This window comes from Lycorma delicatula, chromosome 8 (genome assembly GCF_047948215.1).
Source record: "Lycorma delicatula isolate Av1 chromosome 8, ASM4794821v1, whole genome shotgun sequence".
Taxonomy (NCBI): domain Eukaryota; kingdom Metazoa; phylum Arthropoda; class Insecta; order Hemiptera; family Fulgoridae; genus Lycorma; species Lycorma delicatula.
In genome coordinates, this window is record NC_134462.1 from 137,965,543 (window position 1) to 137,987,588 (window position 22,046).

The window sequence follows — 22,046 nt, forward strand, 5'->3', positions numbered from 1 at the left end:
AACCGGTAGACCTGCACACAAACATCAAGTTTAAACTCAGTTGCCACTGTGACTCGGTGCATAAGTACGTATGAAAAAATACACCACTGCGCGATCAAAATAATCTTAAATCTGTTCGATCTTAACTTGATCGTAACTGAAGAACGATTCAACCAATCTTAATAAAATTTTCGCATGCAGAACTTCAGATACACTACTACAACGTATTTAAATTTCAGTTAAATTTATTTTATAGTTTTTGAGGTTTTCGAGCCACAAAACTTTATGTGTAGGCCTATATATATATATATATATATATAAATATGGAAATGCCATTTTAATTGAATGGTTTATTCCAACTCCTCATACGTTAAAACCAAAGAAAGTTCAATTTCCGTTCCCATTCCTACCACGTGATCGAAAATATTACCGTACTTTCTTCGAAGAGACAGTAAAAAAAGAAATTGAGACTTCTGTCCACCATCTTGAATACAAATTAATTTTTGATTGTAACAAGATAATATAATGATGTTTTTATAAAAAAACATTTAACGAGAAAAAATTAAATTTCATCCTGTTTCTCAATGATTGATCTTCTTTCTGCATATCAACAACGAAAACTATCATAATGATGAAAAAGAAAATTGAAACGAACAAAATATATGCGGTGTAAGAATATTTTTATTGAATTCAATCTTCAGTTTTCATTCTGTAGCGTACGTTAACGTAAAATTTACTATCGTAAAACTACTACTGGAACATTGTTAATATTATTCTTTAATAACCTAGCTAAATCTATACAATAATACTAGTAGATAATCTGCAATAGTAATAAAATTAAATGTCACACTGCTTCCTAGTTAAACTGATAATATTATTTATCTTAAACATCATAAGGAAATAGTAATGTGAATTACAAATTATAAAATTTACTAAGATCCATTTCAAAAAATGAGGAGGATAGTGGTTTCCCGTCGCTTTCTTTACTTAGCTAAAGATACTTTCAAATATTACACCTTCGTTAAACACATGGAGATGCAATAGATATTTTTTATATCTCTACAAATAATCAACTATCCTCTGTTTACCCTAATAATAAACAGCGTTACCCTCAAAGAAAGAAACTCTGAGTAGTACCTCCTGTATTTCAGACTCTTTCATACATTAAAGCTGAAAATAGGACTCCGACTAGAAAACAAATCATTCTACCAGAAACATTTCATTATATACATTCCCTTTATTAATACGGGAAATTTTATACGGTTAAATTAAGTACAATATTATAAATATGAAATATATGTAGTGTATTAAAAATACCGACCGGGATTCGAACCCGCATTAATCCTACCGTATGAAAAACAAAGACGCTACCGTATCACCTTTGAAGTCGGGATAACTTATTAATTTAAAATACTATTGTTTTTTTCCTGATTATCTTTACTTAAAAAATGAAAGATAATAGAAAATAGCAAAGATAATAGAAAGCAAGTATGTTATAGTTATATAACTGAAAGTCTAGAAATTATAATAGTGATGTCGCATTATTCTGTTAAAGAATATTTACGAGTATAAAGTTTATAAACGTTTTAACAGCGCAGCAATGTCTTGCAAATGCCTAAGCATGTTTCACTATGTTGTTGGAATCTGAGGTATGACGTCAGCTAGCAAGAGCGATGAGTCATTGTACAGTGGCAGTTGCAGAGATATTTGATGTCCAATTGTATGCGCACGCAACGAGCTCGTGTCTCTACGATGCTTGCCGAACACCTGCAGCTGGCATCGTTCGTTAAATTACGTTCATGTAATAGGGTTAACGCACGCGTTGTTTCATGTATGTTTGTTAGTATTGACACTGACCTACAGTAAATTAAAAGTATTCATCAGTTACGCAGTTATTTCCTTTTAAAAGTAAACTGAAGCTTTGTTCTAATCTATATATTACTTTATTTTTTATAATTTAAATGAGTAAACAATTTATACGTCATCCGTAAGTACGTTTTATTTTTATAATAATCAGTTTGTAACTGGCCTAACATAATTCTATTTAATAAGTTGGCGTGGAAGTTTCGTATGTTGTTTGAAACGAACAGCAGTTATACATATAAGTAAATTTTTGTTTATAAATAAAAAGTTAATGCGTGGCCAGTAGAAATGAGAAATTATGCCTATATATAAATGACTTTATTGTTATATGAAAGTTAATATTTAAACAATTGATTAAGAAAAAAATTTGTTTCAATTATTGGGAAATTCACGTACAAAGTTTTTAGGGTTTTTTAAAAATATTATTAAATTTTTATTGTAATTTTTTTATTTGTTTGTGTGTGTGTTAGTGTTAGCTTCATACAAATTAATTTGGTTCAACCAGGTTTTAACCTCCTCGTATTGTTTTACGTAAGTATTCCGGCATAAATTTAATAAAACTTTATTTTTCAACGTAATTCGTATACCTTATCTGGCTGGTATTATCAGTGTTATTATTTATAGTACTACAAACACATCTGCATCCTAATTGTATAAATATTAACAAATTTCATTTGTGAAAAGAATATGAACATAGTTCGTAATGTGTTTGAAAAGTATCTGTTTTGCAACTTAAACTATTAAGCTGAAAGTATACTGAAAGGTTATGTTGAGTAATACAATTATTATTAATTATACATAACATTTTTTTCATAAGCAATTAAAATTATGGAATTTCCTACTTGGTTGGTTCCCGACTCAAATTATTTTTTATAATTTCTTTCTATATACAACGTAAGATATGTACATATTTGTTCTAACTGTTTGGCGAACGAAAGCTAACCAAACCTTACAGCCTACTTTACACAACACACACACACATACACATACATATATATGTACAATCGAAATGATTAAATCTTTCTTCTGCATACGGCACATTCTTTTTTTTTATGTTATTGGTTTTCTGAACACCAGTTCAAGGTGAAGCGTTTCGACCGACCGATTTCACTTTATCTTTTATTGTCTATGTTTAATATCACTATAATTAAATATTTCTAAGAAATAAGCCGCAAAGCGATGCAGTAAAAAACAATTTGCCGTAAAAAGAAATTTGCTAAATTCCTTCCTATGAGAATTATTTTAGCGACAGAAGTACAAGATGCAAGATATGTTTTTGCAAATTCTGCAGGATATTACAGCTTTTTTTTTTGGATACCCCGGTAATTGGTTTAATCTAACTAGATTGGTTTTCTAGTAAATAATATATTAAAATGTTTAGTTTTAATTTATTCAGCACTTGACACCGTTGTATTAATGCAATTGCATAAATTAAATTTCTACTTACCAACAATTTTTTTTTTTTTTGTCTTCAGTCATTTGACTGGTTTGATGCAGCTCTCCAAGATTCCCTATCTAGTGCTAGTCGTTTCATTTCAGTATACCCTCTACATCCTACATCCCTAACAATTTGTTTTACATATTCCAAACGTGGCCTGCCTACACAATTTTTCCCTTCTACCTGTCCTTCCAAAATTAAAGCGACTATTCCAGGATGCCTTAGTATGTGGCCTATAAGTCTGTCTCTTCTTTTAAGTATATTTTTCCAAACGCTTCTTTCTTCATCTATTTGCCGCAATACCTCCTCATTTGTCACTTTATCCACCCATCTGATTTTTAACATTCTCCTATAGCACCACATTTCAAAAGCTTCTAACCTTTTCTTCTCAGATACTCCGATTGTCCAAGTTTCACTTCCATATAAAGCGACACTCCAAACATACACTTTCAAAAATCTTTTCCTGACATTTAAATTAATTTTTGATGTAAACAACTTATATTTCTTACTGAAGGCTCGTTTAGCTTGTGCTATTCGGCATTTTATATCGCTCCTGCTTCGTCCATCATTAGTAATTCTACTTCCCAAATAACAAAATTCTTCTACCTCCATAATCTTTTCTCCTCCTATTTTCACATTCAGTGGTCCATCTTTGTTATTTCTACTACATTTCATTACTTTTGTTTTGTTCTTGTTTATTTTCATGCGATAGTTCTTGCGTAGGACTTCATCTATGCCGTTCATTGTTTCTTCTAAATCCTTTTTATTCTCAACAACAATTTAAAAAGTGTAAATCCTACTACTTTCGGAGCTGTTACTTCATCTTCAGGGATTTTCTAAAAGATGTTAATTTAAATTCAAATCAATAATCGTTTTCAAATTAAACTGTTATGTTTATAATAGTCGGTCGTCAAAAATAAAATTAATTCTTACGCCAAGAAGACAATAAAGTCATGTTTGTAAGATGTTTAACAGTTTTATTTAAAAACGATTACCGATTTGAATTTAAATTAACATCCCCGAAAATGGAGTAAAAGCTCCGAAAGTAGGAGGATTTACACTTTTTAAATTGTTGGTAAGTAGAAACTTAGTTTATACTATTGAAATGTTTGTTAGAATTTGTTTTTCGTAATTTTCACACATTTATATTTTTCTAATAATTATTATTATATTTTATAATATAAAATTTCACTATTTTACAATTTAAATTCTGTCCATTCGTAATGAAGTCACCGGTCACGTGTTTGACCGATCGGCTAGTGAACTGGCTGTCGTAAACTTCATGAGTTTACGAAAACTTCTGTTTTATCTCTTGCTTGCATGAAGCGTCAATTAATATATTATTTATTTTTAACGTGAAATTAATCAAATATCGTAATTGTGAACAATAATAGTTTCCATGTATTATTTATAAATTAAATTAAACCTTAAAAACATTTTAATCATGTATACAAAATTATATTTAATCTATTACAAATTCTTTTATCGTACGATTTTGTAGTTTTTGAATTCTTGGGCAGTGGCACAGCATAAAATATATGGAATATAATTTATTTTTGTACGTATTTACAACTAAGTGTAAATATTTACAGCTTTGAATCAAACCGTAGAATTATAGAAACATTGAAAACATTATCAAACGAAAAAGAAACTAGAAAGTAATAAACTAAACTTACGTTGCGTGCACGCAGCTTAAGTTGAACGACTAAGTCACAGTATTTTGCTACGAATATGAACGAAAAAATTATTTTAGGATTGGCTCTTAGAATACAATCATTATTAAAATAACGAGTCTGAGATTTAGAATTTACATAGAAAATATTGGTCCGCCTCCATGCCCCAAATTAATTTTTGAAAAATGGTGAAACATATATCTTTTCCTTTTCAAAGAAAAACAAGGAATTTTCACGAGTTATACATTTTCGTCTTAATATAAGTTCATGAAAAATTACCTCCACTTTGCCATCCGAAATTGGATTTTTTTAAGTTTGTGAAATCGTCGTTATTTTTTTTTTTACAGACGAGCCTAAATAAAAATTCACACGATCATTCCAACACCTTTAGTTCCTGAGATGTAGAATTTCTATTAAAAAATTTACCACCCCTTTTAACCCTTTTAAAAAGATTTTTTTTTAAATTCTTCCTTCCTTAGTGGGTGCCTGAATTGTACTTTTCAAAATTCAGCTAACTAGGTTAGCGGTTTGAGGTAGGCGTTGATGAGTCAGTAAGTCAGGACAGTTATATATATATATATATATATATATATATATATCATGTTTGTATGTATATATACATACAAACAGGGAGGGGGAGAGAGAGAGACTATTTAAAAAAATTAATATCTGTATTACGGTTGTGTAAAAAGTATTGAACTTTTGCAGACCAAAATTAAGAATACATATTGTTATTGAAAAATAATATTATGAGACCATTTATGCACCATTTTTTTTCTATGACCTTCAGCCATTTTCAGCAACACCATATTCCGATCTCCATAGAATTTCTGTGATTTTTCATAAATAAAAGCTGAAAACACCGTTGTAGAATTTTTCCGGAACGCGGCTGAAGCCACGTGACGAAAAAAGTCTTACAACTGTGGGTTGTTTCTGGTGAACGGCTTACATACACGCGTAATTTAATTTAAACAGTTTATCATTTTACTCAAATGTAATATTTTTTTCGTTTCTTTAAATCGATGATTCTAAATAAAGCGCGAGGGTGTAGCGGTACTAGGGTAACTGTTGACCCTAACTAAACTAATTAATTTTTTAAAACTTACGTAGAACTGATTTCGCTTGTACTGTCGGCAGACTGGTGTAGTCGCGAGGCTACACCGGGCGATCGAGTTCAAGAGTCAGCCAGATCGAGTTATTTTTCTGCTCTTTAAATATTATTAATTTATTTAATTCTACCGCTCACCTGTGAAGTCACAACATAGCAGAAGATTACAACATTTTTGAAATTTTTTTTGTGTTTTAATCGTTAACAAATGCGCCTAAGAAAAATATGACCTTAATTAGGTAAACTCTCGAGATTCTGAAGATAATCTTTCTCTACAGGCTCACCCCTTGACCTTTTAAGTTGAAAATTTAATGGCATCAATGCCCCAAGTTTGGTAATCTGATCAAGTTTGGTCAAAATCAGTCTAATATTTCTAGAGATATAACCTGATTTAGAGGCCAACACAGAACACACACACGTACCTTCGAACATTAACATCCGGAAAATTTCCAGCCGGTTTTTGGGTTCCTTAGGCGTCAAATCGTCGGTGAAAACCACGTATACACAAATCTGGAACGATTACAATACTTTCCCTTGTAGAGCTACAGCTCTGCTGTAGCGATAGCTAGATGGGAAAGTAAAATTTTGACACGTGATTTTCAAAGGCCTCTTTTGAAACTATGTTTCCACTAATCAAAGAGTTTTGCAGAGACCGAAACAAACGATAGCCTGACGGTGCAAGATCTGGGCTACACGGTAGATGCATTAAAAGCTCCCGATCAAGTTCTGTAAAATTCTAACGGGTCAAAACGTATCCGGTCTGGTGTTGTCAACGTTGTATACAATACCCTTTCTGTTGACTAGTTTAGGCCCTTTTTTTTTAATTGTTCGGTGCAATCGCACTATTTGTCGACAGTACAGGTCTGAATCTATCGTTCTGCCTGGCGGCAGCATCTCTTGATGAACGATGCTATTGAATATTCAATATTCTTCAATATTCTAATAGCACCGTCGAACTTCTTTTTGTATCAGGCTTTTTTCAAACGGTTTAGCATTGTCTGGTGATGGATGTGTAGATTATTGACGGTGTCGTGACCCTTAAGGTCTTACCAGGAGTCGTTACGAGGTTTTCCTCGACTTTTTTCACGATACACTAACGCTATCTCGTGCGCAAAAGGTTCACCTATTATATTATTAAATAATTATGAATATTAATTAACTTGTGAATATGATTTAAATTGATATCATATTGATTTTTTAGCGCGAATAATTTTATAAATACCGCGCGAGTTAGTCGCATGAAAATAACGCACCATATTGTAATTAAAAAAATAAAATTAAAAAATAGTTGTAAATATCAGATTTCAAATTATCTTAAATTGTATTCTTTACGTGGACGTATTTTAACGATAAAGGTAAGTCGATTCTGAACAATTACTTAAACTTTATTCAAAAAACAGTTTATTATATCTGTAATCTTTCAAGATGACTTGTTTTAAGTTAAAGTTGTGGAGATAATAAAGCGGTTTAAACTCATTTAACTTGTATATATCGATTATACAATCTGTAAAGTTTGCTCGTTCTTTGGATTTATTTTCAGACCTGACTGAAGTATTGTTGATACAGAATCTGTAATTTTTTTATCGGTTTAGTTCAAGTCGAATAGTTTAAATTATTAAATCTGTAATGTAGTTCCAAATTTATATCCGTAATCTGTACTTAAATTAATGAAACAGGAATAATATTATAATAAACGTTTTTGTATTATTTAAAAAAAAAATAGTGTAACTTCTCTCTACATTTCGATTCTTGAAGAATCGGTAAAAATAATAAACCATTTTTAAGATAAATGAAGCAGTTATAGATTTTAAGTAAAGCTATTTTTTTGTAATTATTATGTTATTATAAATAACTTCAGAAATGTAATCTCCTTTATAGAGCTAAGTTTCACCTTTATTATTAAAATAAAATAAAATAATTTTTTTTTTTTTTTTCATATAGTTCATCCGATTTAAACATTCGTTTTCTAGAATATAAATAAAATCTTGCCGTCTAGTTTCATACGGAGATATTTTGGTACTTATTGTTAATAGACTGATGCTACTCAGAAGTTTTAACTATTTTGAAGAAGAGAAAATAATAATATTACCGAAAATGTTTTCATATTTCTACTACGTATATAATATTTTCTTACTTGTTTTACTTCTGCTAGAAACGCAACCTTAAACACGGAAGCCGTCTTTGAATAAAAATATTACAGTTATTTTCACGTTTTCAAAACTTAATATAATGTAGACGTTTATTTATTTTCTACAGTAACAGGATAATGCTCGGTTAAATTCTCTAATTATTTTAGCATAACTTCATGATCGCAGCGAAAGCTTAATTCGCAGAAGTAAAATTCATTTTATAGAAAATTTTACTTTTATTTATTACGGTAATTTGAAGAATATTTTACCAGAAAATAATCAGCATTAAGAAAAAAAAAATTGTACGATAAATTTTGTTTGTTGCCGGCGATCATAACACATGATTTTATTTTATTATTGTATTTAGTTTGGTTTTCCAATAACCAACCAATATCTCGAACGGGCGTGTCTGTTGAACAGAAAAATGTTGTTTAATGCTTTTTATCGTAGTTTCATACGACCGTGTTTATGTCGGTTCGTTTTTTTAATACAAATTCATGACGGTTGTGAACTTTCGACCGGTTTGTGTCGCGCTATTCAATTTATTACAAGACAAAACGATACCTACGTGAAATTAAATACAAACATAAGACGTCGCATTTTGCTCTTCGTTATTTTAATACGTCGTCCGTATCTGGATCAAATAGAACTTTAATAAAAAGTAAAGGTTAGTTTGTAAGATAAGTATGTTAACCGTTATTATTATCGTTCAACTCTGAATGAAATGTTGTTAATTTTTACGTAAAGTAACATCGCTACATTCGGTACTGGCGAGCGAAATATCACTAGAACTTCTAGGAACATTCTATACAAACCGATTTCTAAAATTTTATACGAAATTTTTTATTTAAAATTTATTTTCAAAATATTTCCTAATAATATTTAAGAAACCCCATCGCGTATTTGAAATAATGTTTGTCGAGGGTGAAGCCGGGAAATTGTGTGACCCTTTGCATTTTTTTGGTTATTTAAAAGATCTTTTTCACATTTCGTTATACTGTTTAACAATTACTCGTTAATAAATTTCAATAAAAAGTTTTAAAATATTTTATTTTTATGCGATTTGTAATTCAAAAATTACTTACCGTAATTTTTTTATTTCAGTCGATTCGGTTATCTCTTTGTTTATATTTAATTTATAATTTTATTATTATTTAACGTACAATTAACATTCGACTGTAAACTAATACAAACTTCATTATATTTAAGGCACTGAATTAGTAAACTCTGGCAAAATTTCAAAAGTTAAATAAAAAACCTTTACCCGCTTTTAATTGTTTCGTTTCGGTTTGTAGAAATACAGAATAAGTATTCTTGTAAAAATAATTATATAAATTTAATTTTTTTATCGCCTATCTTTATTCTCGCTTTATTTTTTTTTAAACAATCGTGAAATAACATAACATATTTATGAATTTACTTATTCTTCCCGTATTACTTACATTACCTACAGAATTTTATATACAATTTTATTACACAAATATGTTGTTGGAAATTATAACCGATTAATTATTACATTTTCCAGCAATTTTTATTTACAACTAATTTTATTATTTAGTAGTATTAACTCGGCCGTACAACTGCACTTTGGTATTAAATACAGTATTTAATTTTATTAAGGTTTTTTTTAGGGTTCAACTAAGATACCTAAACTTTTTGAACTGTGTTCTGTTATTCAATATGTGATTTCAATACGATTTCTTCCGTTTGAAATATTTGTGAATTCCCAATGTATTATGTCTCGATTATATGTACAAATGTATGCGGCTCTAAAGAGAGGTGTAAGTAACAGTTAATAGTTTAAAATTTTAAATCGGCCAAACTAGTAAAAAAAATATACAACGTCGGTTTCTTCATTAAATGAAGAATTAATATGGAGCGGTTGTCTCCTTTGATTGATCTTTGGATATTCGTTAAAACCCTGGGGAGTCCTGCCCAGTAAAACAATCTACAGGTTTGAGGAGGCCAAACGGGAGTAAAAAGATTTTTGTTTTGAAAATATATCGACAATTATTTGATTCTACGAACGATTCTCATAAGAGCTTATTTTAAAATTTATAAAATTCCCTGTAGTTAGATTTTCTTTTGAAAGAAAAAATTTTATTCCAATTAACCTATATTTTAAGATTTTATCATAATTTTACACGCGTAGTATTACTACGAAACCTTATGTATTTGATACCTCACGCGTTTCAGTTTCAAAAATGTTGATTTTTCTTTATATATCAATTATCACAATTCGTAACCGAGACGAACTGTTTAATATCTACGTCAAGAAAATCGGATAAAACGTTCTGTTTTTTCAGTAATACGAGTACATACGTCCTTATATAGGTAAACATATACTGTAAACCCTCCTTGCGTGTTATTCTCGATTGTGAAATCTGTTACTATAATTTTTTTTAAATCTTAGGAGCATTTTTAACCTACAGTCCTGAATTTTGTTAACTTGTGAAGAAGGAAGATTGAATTTCCTAAATATTTAAAAATATCTTTTAAAGGAACGAAGATATATTTTTGGTGGTACTTTATCTAGAAGGATATCGGTATTTATAAAAATTTTCCTTGTGTTAATTTTTTTTTATTAAGAATTAAAGGTTGACGGACTAATATCGAAACTATGAATATAAATAATAAGTTCCAATTAAAAAAATTATGAAATTTACTCTACGACTAAAAATGTTCAGTTTTCCTAAAATTGTTGTCTGCGTTTATTATTTTTCCCAAATATATACGTTATGAAATCGGGAAGAAAGTTAAACTTTTATCTTAGGATTAGTATGTGATGCAACGTCACCCCTAATTATAGAAATTTCATATACTATTTTCCTTTTAAAATACAACCTACTGAAATGAAACTTTTCTAAATGAGGTATTAACCGAGTGAAGTTTTTCAACCTAAGTTAAGATCTACAAGTTAAAAAGATGTTTAACTTTTTCAATGAAGGAGAGATTAAATTTTAAACAGTAAATCTCTAAAAAGTTTATTATTGTCAGTGTCAAATATTTTTGCAAGATGTTTAAAAAAAAATTGAGATCGTTACTGTTTCACTGATTTTTTGGTTTTTAATAAACAGATCTGTTAGGAGGTATTAAGTAAAACTTTTTTGGAAGATTAATCTCATCCGACAACCAAATAAAAAATAAAAAAAATATTTTGTATATATTTGTTTTACTACTACTACGACCCGTAATAATTACCGATAGGATGCAGTGAAACTGCTCCTAATTTTAACTAACTTTGTTGATCGATGAAAATAGGTTTATTAAACGTAGATTTTGTCGTTGGATGGTACATAATTTTTTTTTCAGGTCGTTACGTTTTGAAAAATTCCAGCGGTTACGGAATCGTCAAGTTGTAAATCAATTATCCGCGATTAAAATTATTAAATTCGAAATCATACGGTTGACATTTTAGTTTAATTTCGTGAAAATTAGAACTTTCAGTAAAAATTCTAATATCTGAAATATCTTCAAAAAACTGAATTACGGAGATCACTCTCCCGTAATAGATAGCAGTATCATATTTCAACCTTTAATGGATTCAACCTTTAATGTTCTACAGTTTCTCTGTAGTCTGGAGACAGTCCTTTATAATGTAGACTTTTGCAGTTTTTTTACGGTTGTGACGCATGTAATACATCTTAATTAAAAATGAATGTAGTTATCGTTGATTTATTTGCTTTCTCTGAGAATAATGGTTCTCATTTTTACATCCAGCTCCTGTAGTGAACAGAATGAAATGAGATTTGTTGAGATGAATGTCAGCTGAATTTCAAGAAGACTTGTATTGCTTATTGTAGTATGTTGTGCTATAGTAGCTCGTTAAAGACGATAATGAGAAACTGACATGCTTCTCCCAAGAACATTTGACATGGAATTCAGGTTACCGTTGACAATAAAAATACCATTTTTGTATCTTGAGCCTAATTTCAAATCAACCTAAACCTTTTAGGTTGTTACATTCAACGTATATAATACATCAAGTTAAATAGTAATAGATTTTCCTAAACTTTAGCCTATTCACATAACCGATTTAATTTTTTTTTATTTTCCCGCCGAATATAGTAGCTACATTAAAGAGGAAAGTACGGTGATCATAACAGAAATTGGGTGTTGGTTTTTTTTTGTAAATCTTTACATTTTAGGGTCCAGCTAGTTCATTTAGATAAAAAAAAAACAGATATTTGTATATACGAGGTGTGATAAAAAAATACGGTGAATAATTTTTTATTAAAAAAAGTAATAAAGTTACATAGAATTCGATTTAATCTCCTTCAAAGCACTATCCTTGGCTAGCAATGCACTTATCCCAACGTTGACTCCACGACTGGAGGCATTTCTGGAAGGCGTCTTTCGGAAGGGCTTTCAGCTGGACAGTCGTGGCCCTCTCAATGTCAGCAATGGTGTCAAAACGTTTTCCTTTAAGCACAGTTTTAATTTTTGGGAAGAGCCAAAAGTCGCATGGTGCTAAATCCGGTGAGTATGGCGGATGTGGACAGACAGGAACACTTTTTTCGGTCAAAAACTCGCGAATGAGAAGCGAGGTGTGACACGACGCGTTGTCGTGGTGAAGAAGGAAGCCATCGGTCCATTTTTCTGGTCGCTTTCTTCGTACGTCGTTTCGCAAACGTTGTCATACGAGATGGCGAGGTCTTCCGATAGCTCTCGAATAGTTATTCGCCTGTTTGAACAAACCATTGTTTCCACTTTTTGCATATTTTCAACTTTTTTTGAGGTTACTGGACGTCCCGCACGCTGCTCGTCTTCAACAGACTCATTTCGGTTTTTAAATCGGTCATACCACTTGTACACAGTCTTCAAAGTTACCGCATTATCGCCGCACACCGATTCTAACATTTCGTGAGCTTCTTTGGCACTCTTTTGCAACTTAAAACAAAACTTAATGTTAATGCGTTGTTCAAAATCCATGTTGCGCGACAGACTCGATAAACACAAGCTCACTCTAGCGGCTCTGGCAGCTGACCGGCAAGCTCGAACGTGTTACAACTTGTCCCTGCCTGACTCAGTTGATCAAGCTATTGGACAAATTACAGCATATGGATGTAGCGTCGGCAGTTGCCGCTATAAAATTCATTCACCGTATTTCTTTATTACACCTCGTATGTGCCATGTATGTACGTATGTGTTCGCATTTCTTTTGGCCTTATATCTATGGATTGACCAAACCGATTTCTTTCAAATTTGGCTCGGATATTTCTATGTGAGACAGACATCATATTAAACTTTTTTTCAAAAGTTGTTAAGAGGGTGGGGGATATCCCCAAAATCAAACATAGATTTTCCTCAGAATTATTATAGAAAAGAATTTATTAAACAAAATTTGTTACATACAGTGCATATATAAATAATGCAAAATTGTTTTTTTTTTACTTTTAATCAACCACTACCTTTTAAAATTGAAATATATGTTGTTTTTTCGACCGGGCGATTGAGTTGGAGACCCAGAGAGACCGAGTTACTTTTATACACTTTAAATATTATTCATCTATTTAATTCTACCGCTCACCTGTGACTTCATAAATAGCAGTAGATTGGAACATTTTTAGGAGTGGGAATGCGATTTTGAAAAAGTTGAGGTTTCTAGCCCTTCTTGGTGGAAATAGATTTCCACAATTTACTCCCTGAAGCTGAATTTAAAAACAATTAATTTGTTAAATTAAAAAAATAAACTACTAGCATCATATTTGGGGATTTTTTCTGGGTTTCTTTTACAAAAATTGGTAAGAATTATTAACTCTGCAGAAAGCCGAGTTATTCATCTTGTTTGATATATTTCAATATAATATCGAAAACTTTAGGTTTATTGGTCATCACCTTAGAATTTCAACTCGCATTTTATTAAAATTAATTAATTTAGTTTATGAAACTACCGTTTATATTTATACGTTAATAAAGTCCACCTTTTCATAAATAATCTTCTCTAAGCTCTATTGAGATCTTTTTGATCAGGAATAACATACAATACATAGTGCCTCAGCATTATAATAGAATGACATATTAGATGGAGCTTATAAACCTTTGATATCGAACTGGTTTGTGTATACAAATTGTCATAAATATATCTATATATATATATCCACATACAAAAGAAGTTTGTAGGTCGTTAACGAAGATCAAAAGACTAACGTATGAGATGAACATTAAAAAATACTCTTTTTGTAGGTTTTAGTTGGTTATCTTTTAAAGATTTATATTCCTTGCAATTCGTCCGACTTCCATTTTACCTTTTGTGCCTGTTAACATACTCTATCTTACATCATTTATTATTATTTAACTTTTAATTTATTTAGTTTATTATTATTTAACAATAAAATTTGTTTAATAGGTTTTTATATTATTTGGTTGTATTAATATCATCAGTATAATTTCTTTTTAAATAATTAATTCCAGTAAAATACAAACAAGATTTTTTCTTCAAATGTGTTACGTTTTTTCTTCTATGGCTAATTTAATGACTGTTCAAATCAGTTATTTATTGTTATACAGATAAACTGTGATGACTTCGTACTGTGATGAGTGTACTTTTTCAGTCTTATTTCAGTTTATTTATGATTTTGTTTACTAGTTTAGTTTTTAAAAAAACGTTAAAACTTAAAGAGTTTATTATATATATATATATATAAAAACTAAATAAGTTAGAAAATTATCGAAATTAATAAAAAACTTTCTTATGTAATTCATTAGGTCAACAACCAAACAAACAAAACAACAAAAACAAAAGCAGAAAACCTCGACGGTTCGTCCAAGTTGTAGGACTTAATCAAGACAAACCACAAATGACAGAAAACAATACCATAAAACACTTATAAACCCCCCCCACCACCTAATCTAATAAAACAAAAACCTCCCCCATTACTAAAAATGTTATCACCTTCACAGTAGGTGATAGATAACCTTTATAAGTGCTTGTTGGTGTTGGTTTTTTAATAAATTGCATTAGAAAATTTTCTAACTTGTTTAGTTGTTTTATATTTGTCTAACCAAAGAATAGAATTTAGTTATTTTTTTATACGTATATATATTTATACGTCGCGCTCAAAGAATATTTAGCAGGTCAGGGCGTGTCCTTCACGTCTAGCCAGGGGCTCTAACCCCTGGACTCCCCTGTGTTTATTAAACTCACGTTGTGAGAAGAATAATGGTAAACAAAGAGCTTGTTCAATTTATAAAAAATATCAATGTACTGTCATTGTCTATTCAGTACAGGGCCTGAAAATTTGATTGATCTGAAGAGTAAGAATTTTAAAATAGTCGGCGTCCATCTTAAAAATGTTAGTTATCCGTCTTTCGTACGGAAACAAACCCGACAAACATGAGTTTGTAAGTAAGGCGCGCGTACTTTGTTTCTCACTTTTTAAATTTTTTTATTTTATTTTTTTTAGTCGATTAACCGGAGGCAGATGCGGGCAATCGTGTCGCAAATACAATAATACTGTCAGTGGCTGTATCGGTTGAGCCGCCGCGCCGTTTACTGGTCGCTTTCATTAAAGAATCAAAATGAAAAAAAACCCGAAAATGGTTTTTATATATTTATCTGAAGAGTATTTCCAAGCCAAAATGTAGTGAATATGTCGTTTAGTACAGTCGGTAACGGGAAGAATTTGCAAATCATTCTTCAAAATCTTTTTACCTTTCTTCACCATCTTTCAAGTCCAATTTTGAATCTAGAAATTGGTTATTAGGTATTCACATGAAGACTACACACACTAAAAATCAAACTGATATTTTCATTTGTTACCGAGAAATTAAAAAAATGGAAATTTAATTTTTACTCCATTTTTTAACCCGTTATAGCAGAATTTCAAAAAGTTCTTTGTTAATATGCACTTTTACCGTAAGAAGAACTTGTATACAGACTTTTATCAATTTATCTTCGGTATTTTTTGCTGGGCGTTGTCTATGAATCATTCTCGACATGTTTATATATATATATAGAGAGAGAGAGAGAGAAATAAATATCTATAGTAGATATAATATTTAATATTAAATATCTACAATCTGTTTCCTGAGAACAATTGAACAGATGTGGCGAATGTCTATAATTGACTTGAAAGAGAGAACGTCCAACTGCGTTTAACTCCAGTATATTTCGTTTATTCTGCCTGTCACGACAGCACCAATGGATGACAAGGAAATGCATTTTTTCTGCGTGTCATAAATACCATGTCTGACTACTGGTACCCGATTCCAGAATCTCCGGATGATAGAAACCTCTTCTCTGATTAAGAATTAGCTGTATATATACATTTACGACTATATATATACATATTTTTTTAATTTGTTAACTATCACAAACACAAATATTATATTGATAATTCTCTGAGATTGAACGATAAATTAATAACGTGGATTATATACAAATAACGTTAATTTTTTATCCAAATAATGTCTTTAAACGTTTCTTGGTCGTTCTCCTCAACAAATAATTTTTTCTTTATCTTAATTTCTGTAGTTAATCATTGGTTTATAAATATATAATAAACTGTAATTAATTTTAAATTTTTAAGATGTAGGATACTTCAGATCTATAGTATTTATAAAATAAAAGCTATATTTTAATAAATTTAAGTAAAATTAGTCTACCGTTGTAAAATAGAGTTCTTTATGAATGTTTTTTTGATAAATAGAAAAAACTCCTTTAGACTGCTGAACAAGACAATTAACATTTATCTTTTAAGGACTATAGAACGTGAAATCATAATAATGGAAAAATAATTTTGTACGTTCATTAAAATAACTCATAATTTGATATTATCAACAAAAAAAAACCATAACATAGGCGAAAAGTAGAGGTTTTATCCAATATCGACAACTGTCTGATTAAAATTAAATACGACTATAAGGAGCTAACATAAAAGATGTTATTTAAATCAACCTGTGAGTTAATTACAAACATCGCATCGCATTTATTACATCCTTTTTTTAAACTTAAATTTGAATATTTTTAAGCCTTTTTTGGATAAATTTGCAATATTATTTTTTGTTATGTGATTTTATTGATAAGATTTTTTGACTAAGGGTATAAACTTCTTTTAATATTAGTTACACAAATAATAAGAATTTAGGTAGTTTAAAAAATCTGAATTTAATTCATAAAAATTATGAATTTAAATGTAAAAAAAAGTATTATTTTTTGTTTATATTAGATAAATTTGTACAATAATTTAAAATAAATCTTTTACAATTTTTGCTTAATATTTTAATCTCTTCATTCAATAAATTCGCAACACTATTATAATTAATTGTTTATTTCGCAATTTGTAGTTTTACTTAATAAGATTTATGTTCGCTTTCCAGTTTAATTTTAAGAAAATACTGAAATTCATTTTTTTTTGCAATCGGATCTCCATAATTGTAACTTTTTTTCATCAAAATTCTTTCATTATTTCCCTAAATTTTCTCTCCTTTTTTCGGTCCATCCGCTGTGATCCCTCTTCTGTTTCTGTTGAAAATTTAGATTCATCCATTAGTTTTCTGAAAGATTGTTTATCGAAAATTATTTCTTTGGAAATATTTAATAATATTTGATCTTTTTAAGTTTTTTGAACGCCTATTTTGGTTTCACTTTTTTGAAACGTTAAATTAGTTGAACATCGGTTGATAAAAATTTTCCAAATCTTTCAATATGTCACTCTACGATCAAGACTTGGTACGATTAGCAGTTACAATACAATTAAGGTTTGCCACTCCTAATGGAGCGCCAAACTATGCAACATCATTCTGTAATTTCAAGGAAATGAGGGATAAAAAATACAAATAAACGTCATTTAAAATCAAAAATCTTTATCCAAAAACTCGAAATGAAGGCACGTTATATATAGTACGATGTAGTGGTTTACAGAATTTTTTGGAAAATCTAGTAAAACTTTAAAAAAAAAAGAATTTTAAAAAAATACTATCCAAAACTCGATGATAATATCTATAAAAATAAAACCAGAAGAAATAACAAAATTTTGCAAAAAAGTAATAGGCCATACAATGAGAAAAAAAACCCAAATTTTACGGTTACTTATATGGAATGGATGAAACCTAAATAGAAAAAACAAACCTTTAACTTTTTCGAAAAAAGGAAACCAAAATAAGCTGGTTCGAAGAAATGAAAAAGATCTAAAGTTATAAACTTTTTATACCAAAATAACAATAATTATAATAAAATAATAACACACGCGCGCGCGTGCTTGTGTTAGTAATACTGATGAAATAAAAATTAATTATTTTATAATACAAATAGATTATTTTATAAAATCCCTCCGTAGTTTTTTTTTAATTTTATTTTCAGTGTGCAGTCACGTATGAGTGCATTTAAATACGTATTACACGTAGTTATTTAAGAGTGAGTATAGAAGCATTACTACTATCGTGAGAATTAGTAAGCCACCTCGTCTTTGGTTACTAGCAAACCAAATTATCGAAAATGTCGTTCGTTAATTAATCTAAATCTAAGATTTTCGTTACCATGGTGCGGTACTCCAGCACCGCATAATCCTCAATAACAAGCAGGATTTGGTAACGAGGTTAGGTTTGTTGCTTGCGTTTACAATTGGTCCGAACATTTTAATCCATAATCTCGTCCTCTCTTCGGCAGATTACACAATTCTCTCATACTGTCCTTGCGTTTCTGCTTTCATCCGTTTTAACGAGTTGTGATATTTCCATTTTCTCCAAACCCTTTGCAATTTACCTGTTTTTGTTAACTACGAAAGTGTCTATTTCATGTTGTTATATAAAACTATTCAACACATATCAATAAGGGTAATTTAAAATTAACTGTGTTTGATTCTTTTCTATATATATCTGGTGTAAAGTAATATTTTGCTATTTACTAATTGTTATTGCTTAATTTGTTTCTATTAATCCTTTTATACCTACTGATGACAGGTGACAATTATTTTTTATAACCGTTTTTACAGCAATTTCGTTATAATAAATTTCATTATAATGAAATTATTTATAATAATTTCGTTATAATAAACAACCAGTAGTTTAAGTGATTTTTTTTTGTATTACGAAAACATTTTTACTTTTCCGTCTAGCGCTATAGCAGAGCTATAGCTCTAAAAGGGAAAGTATTGTAATAGGTCCAATTTGGGTATATGCAGTTTTCACCGGATTTTGACGTTTTTACACCTAACAAAGCCAAAAACCAAAAGACCGGATGGAAATTTTCGTTAACGATCGTATGTGCGTGTGTGTGTTCGCATGTCGCACTCTTCTTCTTCTTTTTTTTCCTGTTTAGCCTCCGGTAACTACCGCTTAGATAATTCTTCAGAGGATGATATGTATGAGTGTAAATGAAGTGTAGTCTTGTACATTCTCAGTTCGACCGTTCCTGAGATGTGTGGTTAATTAAAACCCAACCACCAAAGAACACCGGTATCCACGATCTAGCATTCAAATCCGTATAAAAATAACTGGCTTTACAAGGACTTGAACGCTGGAACTCTCGGCTTCCAAATCAGCTGATTTGGGAAGAGCATGTCGCACTCTAAATCATCTTATATCTACAGAATTATTGAACCAATTTTGAACAAATTTGGGTCAGATTACTTCTATATACGGGGCATTGATGCCATTAAATTTTCAACTTGCCTCAATATTTCGAGATTTCGCTTTATTAAGGTCATTTTTTTTTTTTTTTTTACTGTCGCATCAACAATTACAGTCATTAGCGACTAAAGTAACTGTACATGATCGTAAACAATAAAGAATAAACATGCAAATAACAATAAATACAAACTAAAATACATAAATCGGATAAAACCGCTAAATTGTATACTTCATTCCACTGTAGGAGAGAAACCGCAACAGACGTTTTATATCTTATTTCCGGTTTAGTAGAAATTTCATATCTGAAGCCAGGTCTAAGTTTTGTCAAACGGTTCCAAAGATCGGGCAATCAAAGAGCATATGGTGCACGGACCGTTTGACCTTGCAAGCCTCACAGATCTTCTGAGGAGAGCCAAATAGATGAGTGCGGGTAAGCCTGCCCAGGTGTGTCCAATCCTTAGCCGAGTTTAAGAAGACTTGGTCTCTTCTGTTGCTCGGGGAAAGTGGTTTCTCGAGCGCATGCTCCGGATGTCGTGTAATGCCGTGGGAGGACTCAGCATCCAGAACATATTACACTAACTCCGCAATTTTACACGGACTGATCTCATGAAGTCTCTCTTGCATGTCGATTGTACTCGGATTCCATTTGTTGTAACTCTCTTGGCAGCCTCATTCGTCATATTTTTTTTGCAAAATTGCACCCCCACCCAAAAAAAATGCTGTTGTAGTCTTCTTCTGTGTTGTAACGTCACCGGTGAGTGGCAGAATAAATAAATGGATAATATTTAAAGTGTAAAAAAAGAAACTTGGTTTGGGATCGCCCGATTAACTCGGTTCCTAGTGCATTAATCCTCGCGGCTACACCGGTCTGCCGACCGTGCATCGGAAATTCATTCTATATAAGTTGTGAAATCAATTAGTTTAGTTAGTGCCGACCGTTGCCGCTAGTACCGCCTCACCTGCGCGCATTAAATATTATGTCCGCTCGCTTTAGTTACAATCATTGATTTAAATTAACGAAAAAATATTACACTTAAATAAAATTATAAATATTTTAAATTAACTTGTTTGTAAGCCGTGCATCAGAAACAACCCGCAGTTGTAGGACTGTCCCTGAAGCCGCGTTACGGGAATGTCCTACGGTTTTTTTATTACACTATATTAGTAAAAAAATGTTTTCTTCAGGTTTTCATTTCATTAGTCGATAATTATAAAATATCTTAACATTATAACCGACTTAAAAAATAAGCCCCGAAAACCGAAAAATAATACTGTTAAAATTAAGTCGTGTCTATTTTGAAATCGGTTTCAGTTTATAAATTAGTTACTAATCCTTTGGCATCGGCTTCAGAAAATCTGAACTGAAATTCGAATTTAAATTAATATCTTTTATTTTAATTTATAGGGCTCGATTTTAAAGTCAATATTATTAGTTTTTTTTTTTAAATTTTATTTAATTTACTTTTTATAATTACTTTTTACATCCATTGGACAAATAAAATAGCCGTTTGTAAAGAAATCGTGTTATCTTAATAAAAATAAGTAAATGACATAAACAGATTAAACCTTCACTAAAGCTCTCTGGATTGTGAGAATTTTTGTTTTTCTTATTACTTAACCTTTTTTCTTTTTCCTGTTTAACCTCCGGTAATTACCGTTTAGATATTATTTCAGAGGATGAATGAGGACGATATTACTTAGCTCTTATTACTTAATCTAATTTTAAGCAAGTTTTCTCACTAAGTTTTTTAATTTCTGCCTTGAATAAAACTGAAATATTAAATATATCAAGTTACTTATGTCATTGCTCTGTACAATAAATACTTAACAATTATAACAAAAAGTAAAAATAAAAAAAATTGTACTTAAGTTTCGTGAAGATACTTACAACAGACTAAAAAAAGTATTTTTAGTGTAAACCTTTTGTATAAACCAAAAAAAAAAAAAAATTAAAGTAATCAGTCTTTTTGTAAAGTGTAAGTCGTTCATAAAACTTAAACGTACGGTTGAATCGAGTATTTCCTTAAAAAAATGTGTATATACTCGTATTTTAAAATGTATGATCTTAATAAATATTATCTAATTAATTTTTATTACTTCTTTGTACGAAGTAAAGGAGGTACTGTGATCGTGAAAAATCTCGGTTATCAGATTTTAACTGAAATAACCATTTTGACTAGTTTCGGCGTGACGTCTGTACGTACGTATGTATCTCGCATAACTAAAAAACGATTAGCCGTAGGAAGTTGAAATTTTGGATTTAGGACTGTTGTAACATCTAGTTG

General features: G+C 30.3%; 1 protein-coding gene and 1 long non-coding RNA gene across 7 annotated transcripts in view; one reads left to right on the top strand and one right to left on the bottom strand.

The window, feature by feature from the left end:
- Positions 1-22,046, bottom strand: part of LOC142328852 (RNA-binding protein Raly) — a 938,200-nt gene that overhangs the window by 234,982 nt on the left and 681,172 nt on the right. The window lies entirely within an intron of this gene.
- The window catches only part of LOC142328853 (uncharacterized), a 343,892-nt gene continuing 323,639 nt past the window's right edge, over positions 1,794-22,046 (top strand). Inside the window, exon 1 of the long non-coding RNA XR_012757372.1 lies at positions 1,794-1,966. This is a non-coding gene — a long non-coding RNA (uncharacterized LOC142328853). The remainder of the gene's footprint in view (positions 1,967-22,046) is intronic.